General features: G+C 30.6%; 1 long non-coding RNA gene across 1 annotated transcript; it reads left to right on the forward strand.

Moving 5' to 3' along the window:
- Positions 1-8: 8 nt before the first annotated feature.
- LOC136999778 (uncharacterized) lies at positions 9-3,548 on the forward strand. The gene is made up of 2 exons (XR_010890092.1): positions 9-2,099; positions 2,177-3,548. It is a non-coding gene; the product is annotated as an uncharacterized lncRNA (long non-coding RNA).
- Positions 3,549-10,465: the final 6,917 nt, after the last annotated feature.

Raw genomic sequence — 10,465 nt, forward strand, 5'->3', positions numbered from 1 at the left:
TGTTCCTTTAAGCATAAAAGGATGCTTATACAATCACACTTCTTCGAAAGAACAAGACTTGCAAGACTTACAGATCCGCTTACAAAGCACAAGAATATCACTTGAACCTCCTTACATTAAAAATAATCAAAATATAACATAAATATGCAGCGCAATATTAAGATCTCATTCGTACCGCAATCTTATCAGAATAAATGTCATTATCAGCATTCAGTCTTGCTTTACGTGGAATAAATAGTCAGAAAACATTGTAGCGTATGTTTCTAACACTAGTATATGTTGCATAGGAAAAAATTGCATTATTTCCAGCAAAACTACAGATTTCACCACTGAAAATAAAAGAGATTGATAAATGACTGAAATACGATGAAGCATATGTGTTACATATACTTTATATATGTATACTTGTATTATAAACAATTAAACAAAAAAAACACTTGCTTCTAATTATAATGTATCTTATTACATTCACTTAAGTACTTACCCCGTGTTGCTAAATTAATCATATAGTTAGAAAATATGATCCTTGCCATTTCTTGCTAAAACGTTCACTGGGTATCTACGTCTATCACTATACAACGCTTTGGTAATATCTTTTTTAACAATGATTGTGTTTGACTTACACACATAACAAATTTTTTGATAATATTCAATAAAATATTATTAAAAAATTTGACTAAAGCGTACATTTTTATCAATTTTTATTCAGATTAATTTTAATAGAGGAGGTTATCAAGATTAATATAGATTTCTCTCATACACAGTCACGAGCGTACGCATGCTTGCTCATGCATGCACGTCCATGTACGAACACATAGGAACATGCACAAACAGGCGCGGACACGCATGAGTACGTTTCGTTAAATTTAAATGCAAATAACTACGACTGAAATTGAAAAATACCGGACATATAAATAGTTAATAAATAGTTAATTTTTACTGGTTTATTTTATGCAATCACAGTGATATAAAACATTTATGTCTGTAAATAAAAGAGATTAATTAATTATTGGGACATTGTTAAGATTATTTCGTTTTTCTGTATAATTTACATTTAAATTTTTTTCTGTAAAAGAAATAATAATTTGTTACACGGCGGTGACATTATATAAAATTACGAAATCTGTTTTGAAAAGAACGAATGTACAATAAGTCTAGTAATCCTTAAGCCGTAAGAAGTTGCGAATCATCACAGATTGTTCTCTACTTATTCGTTTGTGATTGATTAATTTCTGATGACTTAAAGCTTACGACATCAATTATAGACTTGATCTAACTGCATGCAAGAGTAGTACAGGACAGATTGGCTTGTACTATTGTGTTTTAGTAAGTCCTGTTGCAGCTAAAAAGAACAAACCCAATGTATTATATTACATACACATGAAAGCTTGCTTTATGTTGTAAAATAATAATTAAACTTCTTCAAATTGGCAAGAATGCTTTCTCAATGTTACTTTGTATAAAGAACAAGATTAGGAAGTCTTACAGAAATGTAAGTAGAATGATTAATTGTTTACAGACATAACAGCATACAAAAAATAAAAATACATATCTATATATAAGAAATAAAGATATTGCAATCCTACGTTTCTCTACATTGCATGAAAGATATCTTAACCTCACGTGTATCATTGTCTTAATACTTCATTATCGTGTTTTTTTAATATCAAACATATCTGCAAATCTTTTAAATCTTCCCACGAAGTGACATTAAGTAAGCATATTTTGTGCTAACTTAAAGGAATTTGGTTCTTTACGCGAAATGTGGCAAGTGTACGTAATAAGATAATAAGATAAGATACGTTACAATTAGAAGCAAGTATTTTTTTGTGCAGTATAGTTTATAATACAAGGGTATGTAGAAATATATGCAGCATAAACTTAACAGTATTCCAACCATTAATCAATCTCCTTTATTTTCAGTGATGAGATCTCTACAATTTTGCTCAAAATAATGCATATGCTGTCTGTACAACATGTATTAGTACTTAAGGGGAAAGATGTAACTGCAATATGAGATCGTAATTTTAAAAATTGTGTTTTCTGACTATTCACTCAACCTAAAGGAAGAATGAATGCTGATGATGACAATTATTCTGGTATAATTGCTGTACGAATCAGATCTTAATGTTGCGCTACATACTTATTATCATATTTTGTTTATTTTAATTTTAAGGAGGTGAAAGTAATATTGTTGTGCTTTGTAAGTGGATCCATAAGTCTTCCAAATCTTGTTCTTCCGACGATGTGACGTTGAATAAGCATTCTTTTGTGCTTACATAATGGAGCATGGTTATTTTAGCAACACGGAGCAAGTTCTTAAGTGTATGTAATAGGATACATTATAATTAGAAGCAAGTACTTTTTTTGTTTATAATACAAGAGTATATATAGAGTATGCGCAACATATATGCTTAATAATATGTATTTCAGTCATTAATCAATCTCTTTTATTTTCAGTTGTGAAATCTATGCAGTAATTTTTCAATTATATAGAATAATGTATTTTTGGATGCATAATTACTTCAAGTGATTTACATAATTCTTCGCAAAATGTCTATACCCATTGCTGTAGCACAGATTGACTGCAGCATTCACATCCTTTATCAGTGTATTTGTGAAAAGAACATTCAAGACCACTTTCAAAAACATATGTAAAGCATGTGAATTTATATCTGGCATAAACAGGAGTATACTTCATCTCATGATCTGTTCTTTTTTTACAAACTTTATTTGCCAAGTGTATAAACAATTGCTCCAATTAATAAACTTTAAATTCTTCGCTATCTTCTTGAGCTGCATCACTTAACCGTATTAACAAAGATTACTATTTCCATATAATTATTTGTTGTATAGTTATATAGAGCAAGTTTTTAAATGTATTTAATGAGATACATTATAATTAGAAGCTAATTTTTTTTATTGTTTAAGGCTAGATTGCACAAGCATTATTTTGAATTTAAGCGAGACTTAAATATGTGTCTATCTTTATCCTTTTTTTTAAATAAATGAAGACAAATACATATTTAAATCTCGCTTAAAGCCAAAATAACGTTGGTGCAATCGTGCCTAATTGTTTATAATACAAGAGTATATATACAGTATACACGAAATATATGCCTAATAGTATTCCAGTAATTAATCAATTTTTTTTATTTTTAGTTGTGAGATCTGTGCAGTTTTACTAGAAATAATGCATTTTTTGCAACATATGCTATTGTGTTTTCTAAGGGTTACGTCCCATGGCTTGTATTTTTCGCGGAACGCGTATCGCGTAACCAATCAGTAGCATAGTATAAATGAAATGATGTTTTGTTATGCTTATACAAAGCTTCTGATTGGTTACGCGATACGCGTTCCGCAAAAAATACATACCATGGGACGTCACCCTAACTATTCACTCAACCTAATAAAAGACTGAATACTGATGATGACAATTATTCTGACAAAATTGATGTACGAATTCTCAATCTTTGTTGTTTCTATTTTCATCGTTAAAACTTATTGATGTATTAATATCTAATATAAAAGTAAAAAGCAAGACTGCATTATTATCAAATACTTATGATAAAATGTAACATTATTTAATATAAAGTTTAAATTTAAGATCTTACTGAAGATAAAAGAGATTGAATAATAATTGGTAAATTGTCAGACTTACGTTGCGTTTGTATACTCTTGTATTGTAATCACTATGAAAATATAAAAAATACTTGCTCCTAATTATAATGTATCGTATTAAATACTCATAAAAACTTGCTCCATGTTTCTAAAATAATTGAACTCCTTCAAGTTAATAAGAAAATATGCTTTCTCAATGTTACTTTGTTGGATGATCAAGATTTGCAAATAAATACATATTATAGATATGTTTGATACTAAAAACCCAATAATATCTGTAAATCTTCCAAATCTTATAATCTTCCAACAAAATGACATTGAGTAGGCGTACTTTTGTGTTAACTGGAAGAAATTTGATTATTTTAGCAATATCCGAAGTTTTATTTGCGAAAAGGTACAGTATAATTATCAAGAGACACGATGATTTTTCGCCGAGAGATTCGCATTTGAAGTAAGAATCTGCCTTTTTCTTCAAATGCGAATCTCTCGGCGAAAAATCATCGTATCAAGATGCATAAAAAAGCATTTTAAAGAGGAGACTCTGTACTTTCGTACGCTTTTGATCCCAATAAGCTACAATTTTTTGTTTATACCGTGCACCGTCGCAAACTCGAACCATTATTTTTCAATTTTGCATGCTCGCGCTTTGTCATCCGCCATTTTCAATAAATTTATTTTGCAACATTGAAATAAATTGATTCTTAAAGTAGAGATTTTTAGCTTTATTTCCATATTTTATAGAACTTTCTATCTTTATTATTTACGAAGTTATCGTCAGTTGAAATTTGATGAATTTTTCCCACATTTTCAGTGTACCGCTTTTTTTTCGGGTGAGTGTACTTTAATTTTACATAAACTATAAAATTTCTTGTTATTCATTTTTCAATTATCTTACCTTAACACTTTTATGCACAAAATAATAAGAGGAATCAATTGGTGTAAAAAACATAGTTGTCTTTAAGAAAAAATATGTAGCTGAAATGATATATCATATTTTTTAACATTTTATAAACTCTCCGAATTTTGTTTGGGACAAATAAACATTGTATATTTTGTTTCTAACTTAAATTATATCAAATAAATGCGTTTTCGTTAAGATGAAATAAGTTTTTACAATAATACAGTTTTTTTTAACGTCGTCAAAATCGCCACTGTACTGCATGTCGTCAAACTATACAGTGTCGTGAAAATCTCCTTTTCACTATTACGGGTTAATTTAACGACAGTCGCCAAAGTATACGATTAAACGGTAAAAATTTTAACGACGGTCGTCAAAGTAGCCAGAAGTCGTCGAAGCTGCCAATGCGTGCCTAAAATTGTCGTCGAAGTATACGATTGACATACATATATATATATATATATATATATATATATATATATATATATATATATATATATATATATATATATATTATATATATATACTTTTTCAAATATTAAGTCAAAATTTAAAATAAAAATGTGTATTATTAACGGTTTTATAAGAGCTTTCTGTAATATAATATAACCTTTGAATTGTTTTCATCAACTCACCGATTATCACTTGGCAAACCTTCATAGCCCGGAATTTTTTAGTGTTTCGCTGTCCCGACCAGGAGTATATTTTTGCTAGCTGGTCTGTCATTATGTTTCTCAATATGCCGCGTGTCAATTTTGCTGCATCCGTTCCACCAATGAGCAGTATGTGGCGAGTCTGCAAAGTACATGTAATCAAAAAATGTGCATCATGTAACTATTGTATTTAGTACATGTACATAAACTTACAAATTGCTTGCATACATCCGCAGATTACAGATTGTCATTAAAAATCTCCAGATCTTCACTCGTCTCCAGTGGAAAATCTGGCAGGAGGTTGTCAACCTCCTCATTCAGCACAGGTCTACCATGATCTTGGAGTTGATTTATGACGTGGTTGAGTTTCGTCATGATTGTTTTATAATATTTTAAAAACCGCTCCTCAGTCAACGGTTCTGAAACAAATGCACATTTTTGTTTATCAACAAATAAAATGTGTTTTTTTAATTTTTATATATATACATTTGTTATATACATATTATATTTTCTAATAGAAATATCAATTAGTCTTGAAGTAAACTTTCATTTTTTAATTGAAACTAAATAAATCTTGCAATGAAATTGTTGACTGATGGACATGTTTATTTACCAATTACTGCAGTAATAGTCCGAAAATTATTCATGACTATGAAACTACTCGATAAAATGAAATACCAATTTGTAACTCTTTTGTGGAGAATAATGAGATTACAATGGAAATGAGAATGGGAAAACTCATTATAGTTCCTCGTTAACAATTTCATTACAATATTTGTTCAGTTACAATTTAAAACGGAACATTTTATAATTATAACCTGGTGCTCTGATTAAAAATGTAATTAGCAATGCCTATGTCAGTTTATACGTGAATATTATCGAATTATACATTACCACATGAACGAGCATTTCCTCGTTGTTGAAACAAGCGCCTCTGATCAGTGTCATCGAGTTGCTCTTCGTCCATTTCTTTGGAGTCATCATCGCTCTCCTGCATGTTCGACGACTCATCTTCAACTAAAGGAAAATAACATGAATCTATAGTCTTATTATTGCAACATCAAAGGTGTAAATCATTGAAATAACTAGGCAATTGAAGAATTTTAATTTCCCTGTTTTTTTTTAATATTTTGATAATTTGATAAATTGTCAAAACATTTAAAAAATTGAATTTTTATAAGAAAATATATCGATTGTTCTTCGAATATAAAAGCATAGCCTTTATTTGTACATATCATTTTTTATGTATACAAATTATGAACATAATATTACCTGTTCGCTGTTTCTTCAACGGTAATGACACTCCCTTGTGACATTCATTTCGTATGGAAGTAGGCAAAAGTTTCTTTTTGCAAGGGTTGGTTAATGACTTCGTCGTGACAATACCTTTATTTCTTTGACATGTATCTGTTGAAAAACGTTTCGTGTAATGTGTTATATTATTACATCAGTATCTATCTACGTTTCCGTAGATTCAAACAAATAAAATAAAAACTCACTTTGAGATTGCTTCTCATCCTTGTTGGTTGCCAATACATTTTGCCAGTGTCGTGATGGAGAATTCTCTACCTGAAGAGATGCGAATGCAATTTCTCTTTCAAAAACTGCATCGAAGTTTTCAAGCTCCTCGGATACATCATGCGATAACAACTTTTCGTTCTCTATAAAAATATCGACATGAAATACGTGTGTATTATGACATGGCAATATGAGAAGTTATGAAATATATTATTATCAATTGTGCAATATATTAGTATAAATTATAAATTATAAATTATATTAGTATTAATTATATTAGAAATTAAATATATTAGTTATATTTAACATATAAATTAATTATATTAGAAATTAAATTACATATATAGTATAAAATATATTACTATATATAAATATAATTGTACCTAAAATAGAGTTATGCTGCAATACGTCGACTAGTGAAAGTTCTGATACCGAAACTGTGACCGTAGGACTAACACTTTTCGCAGAATGATCACATTTCTGTTGGGCCTGGTAATTTGAAGGTGGTGGTACGAATGCACCTATGCCAATCAAGAGACACGGTAGTGTCTCGCGCCAAGTTCACGCGTAGCGCAAGACCGACCGTGTCTCTTTACGCGAGACCGAAAGTTGAGACGAGCCGAGATTATCGGATCTCAGTAATGCCTGAGCCGATCGATTTAAAAATAGGCTCAATCGATAGCGCTTACCCAAAATATATAATAAAAGTATGCTTGTTTTTGCTCTATATGCTGTATAAATAAAGATATTAAAGTCTAAAGTCGAAATGTCATGAAAACTATGAAAATTATTTCAGTCGTCTGGGATGTACTTTATAAATTCTTGCCGATAGATGGCTAGTATCTCAGATGTACACATATCGGCATGTATCGCCGGCAACGCATGCGCAAGCCATGTACATGCGAAGCGCGGAGCTCACATGTACAATGTGACTTGCGCATATATGCGGTAATCCTTTCATTCCTGCTGCTGCTGCTGCTGTTTGTGTCTCAAATCTGGCCACACAGCGGTATACGTGTGTGAAATAAAATATGTGTAATACTCCTACATTGCTGATTGTGCTTGAGAATTTTGAAAAATATTACGGTGCGGATGATATTTGTTTCTCACTTTAGAGCAGACTCTGTGCGTTGTGCGCAAGCGTTGTACCTATACATATATCCCGTACGCAGGCTACAGACGTCGCGCACGTGCAGAACGGCCAAATCGTGGTAATATAATGTAATATCTGCTAGTTTCTATTTTTCATTGTCAGTATAAATTGTGAACATGTTAAAAATAATTATATGTAGTATATTGTTTTTAAATAACTAATCAAATGAATAATACGTACTAACATATTTAATTAATTATCTAACTCATGTACTCAATGTATTTGAATATCGTTTTTGAAAGCCACTTATAAATTGCAAATTGAATTTAACTATGTAATACGAGTTTGTAATTCTATTTATACCAACTATAATTAAATTATTTATTAAACTGAAAGAGATGATAATAGGTCAGGGCCTAATAGAGACTAAATGAAATAGATAATTATAAACGTTGTAATATATACAGGGTGTCCCATTTAACTTGAGACAACTAAATATTTCGAAAAATAAGCATTGTACGAAAAAATGTCCCAAATAAACTTTTAATATTATTAAGGGGAACGTCTGCCTGTGTAAAAATTAACCTGCCGCCACCGCTCCTTGGGGGTGGGGCAAGTGGCAACTTTGAAATTTTAAATAGGAACCCCTATTTTTTATTGCAGATTCGAATTTCTTGGAAAAAAATACGTAAGTTTTGTCCGAGACATTTTTTCGAATCGTGATAGATGGCGCTGTAATCAGTGAAAATTAGTTTTTGCCATTTTCTCTCACCATCGGGGTGCTTTATTTCGGTGAGTCCCCTCGCCTCTCACTATTCAATTACAATAAATGCTCGAAATGATGACTTTCCATTTCGATGCATTTATTAACTCGAGCTTGGAATGCTTGTACACATGTAGAAAGTGTATCTGGCGTTATTTGTGCGCAAGCATATCTAATACGTTCCACCATGTTTTCTCGAGTATTTGGTACTTTTGTATACACTTTCTCTTTAAGGTAACATAAAATTATTTCAACTTTCTTCTCTAAAGATAAATAATCCATTATTTATTTACTGACATAAAGAACGCGTCCGTAAAAAAACAAGTAGCTAGCGTACGTATTACTGAAATTTACTTGACTTGAAATTTAAAGAATCCAGTTATTGAAGAATTGTTCTGACTTAATTTCTTTCATTTATTTTGTTTCTCCTTTTCAGTATTTTCAGTATTTCAGAAATTTACTACATTTGTAGATGCCTCATAGTTTTGGTACGCTAGCTACTTGTTTTTTTACGGACGCGTTCTTTATTTCAGCCATTATTAAATAAATAATGGATTATTTATCTTTAGAGAAGAAAGTTGAAATAATTTTGAAAGTTGAAATAATTTTACCTTAAAGAAAAAGAGTATACAAAAATACCAAATACTCGAGAAAACATGGTGGAACGTATTAGATATGCTTGCGCACAAATAACGCCAGATACACTTTCTACATGTGTACAAGCATTCCAAGCTCGAGTTAATAAATGCATCAAAATGGAAAGTCATCATTTCGAGCATTTATTGTAATTGAATAGTGAGAGGCGAGGGGACTCACCGAAATAAAGCACCCCGATGGTGAGAGAAAATGGCAAAAACTAATTTTCACTGATTACAGCGCCATCTATCACGATTCGAAAAAATGTCTCGGACAAAACTTACGTACTTTTTTCCGAGGAATCCGAATCTGTAATAAAAAAATGGAGGTTCTTATTTGAAATTTTAAAGTTGCCACCCGCCCCACCCCCAAGGGGCGGTGGGGGCGGGTTAATTTTTATACAGCCAGACGTCCCCCTTGATAATATTAAAAATTTATTTGGGACATTTTTTCGTACAATGCTTATTTTTCGAAATATTTAGTTGTCTCAAGTTAAATGGGACACCCTGCATAGAGAAGAAAATGATTGGATTGAAGCTGATGATGCTTCAATTAGAAAAACACAATGGCCTAGAAACAATATGATACTTACAGAATTTTGTATTTTTGTAACTTAATTAATTAAAGAGGACCGTCGTATGCTGTATACTGAAAGTACGACTGGGGTGATAATGGGCCGTCTTTAGCAAAATCTAACTGATATTTCATTATTTTAGCTTTAAAAAACACTGTCGTATATATATCATTAAAAAAAAATATCTATCAATTACCTTTTTTAAAAAAAAAGGTAAAATAAAGGTGCCAAGTACACGCTCTGGTCACAATCAAAACAAATTACTAAAAAAAAGAAATAATATCTCAAAAAATAACCTTTTCAAAAAAAAGGTAAAAAAAAAGGCGCCAAGTACACGCTCTTGTCACAACCAAAACAAAACAGTATTGTTTTACATTTAAAAAAAATTGCCGTATATATTAAACCTATCAAAAAACCAGTCGTATATATTACCCTTTCAAAAAAAGCTGTCGTACATATTAAAACCTTTCAACAAGTAATGCTGTTGTGTATATTAAAACTATAAAAAAATATAATATCAGGAAATGACGCCAAGTGGGATTAAAGAACTATGAAAAAAGTTGTACAAAAAAACTCTTCTATAAAACTTTTGTACATAAAGCTGTTGCTACATATATTATTATATTGCATACTATATTTCACCATATTTTACATATACTATACTATCTATATTATATATATTATTACATATACTATACGATACATATTA

This window comes from Linepithema humile, chromosome 4 (genome assembly GCF_040581485.1).
Source record: "Linepithema humile isolate Giens D197 chromosome 4, Lhum_UNIL_v1.0, whole genome shotgun sequence".
Taxonomy (NCBI): domain Eukaryota; kingdom Metazoa; phylum Arthropoda; class Insecta; order Hymenoptera; family Formicidae; genus Linepithema; species Linepithema humile.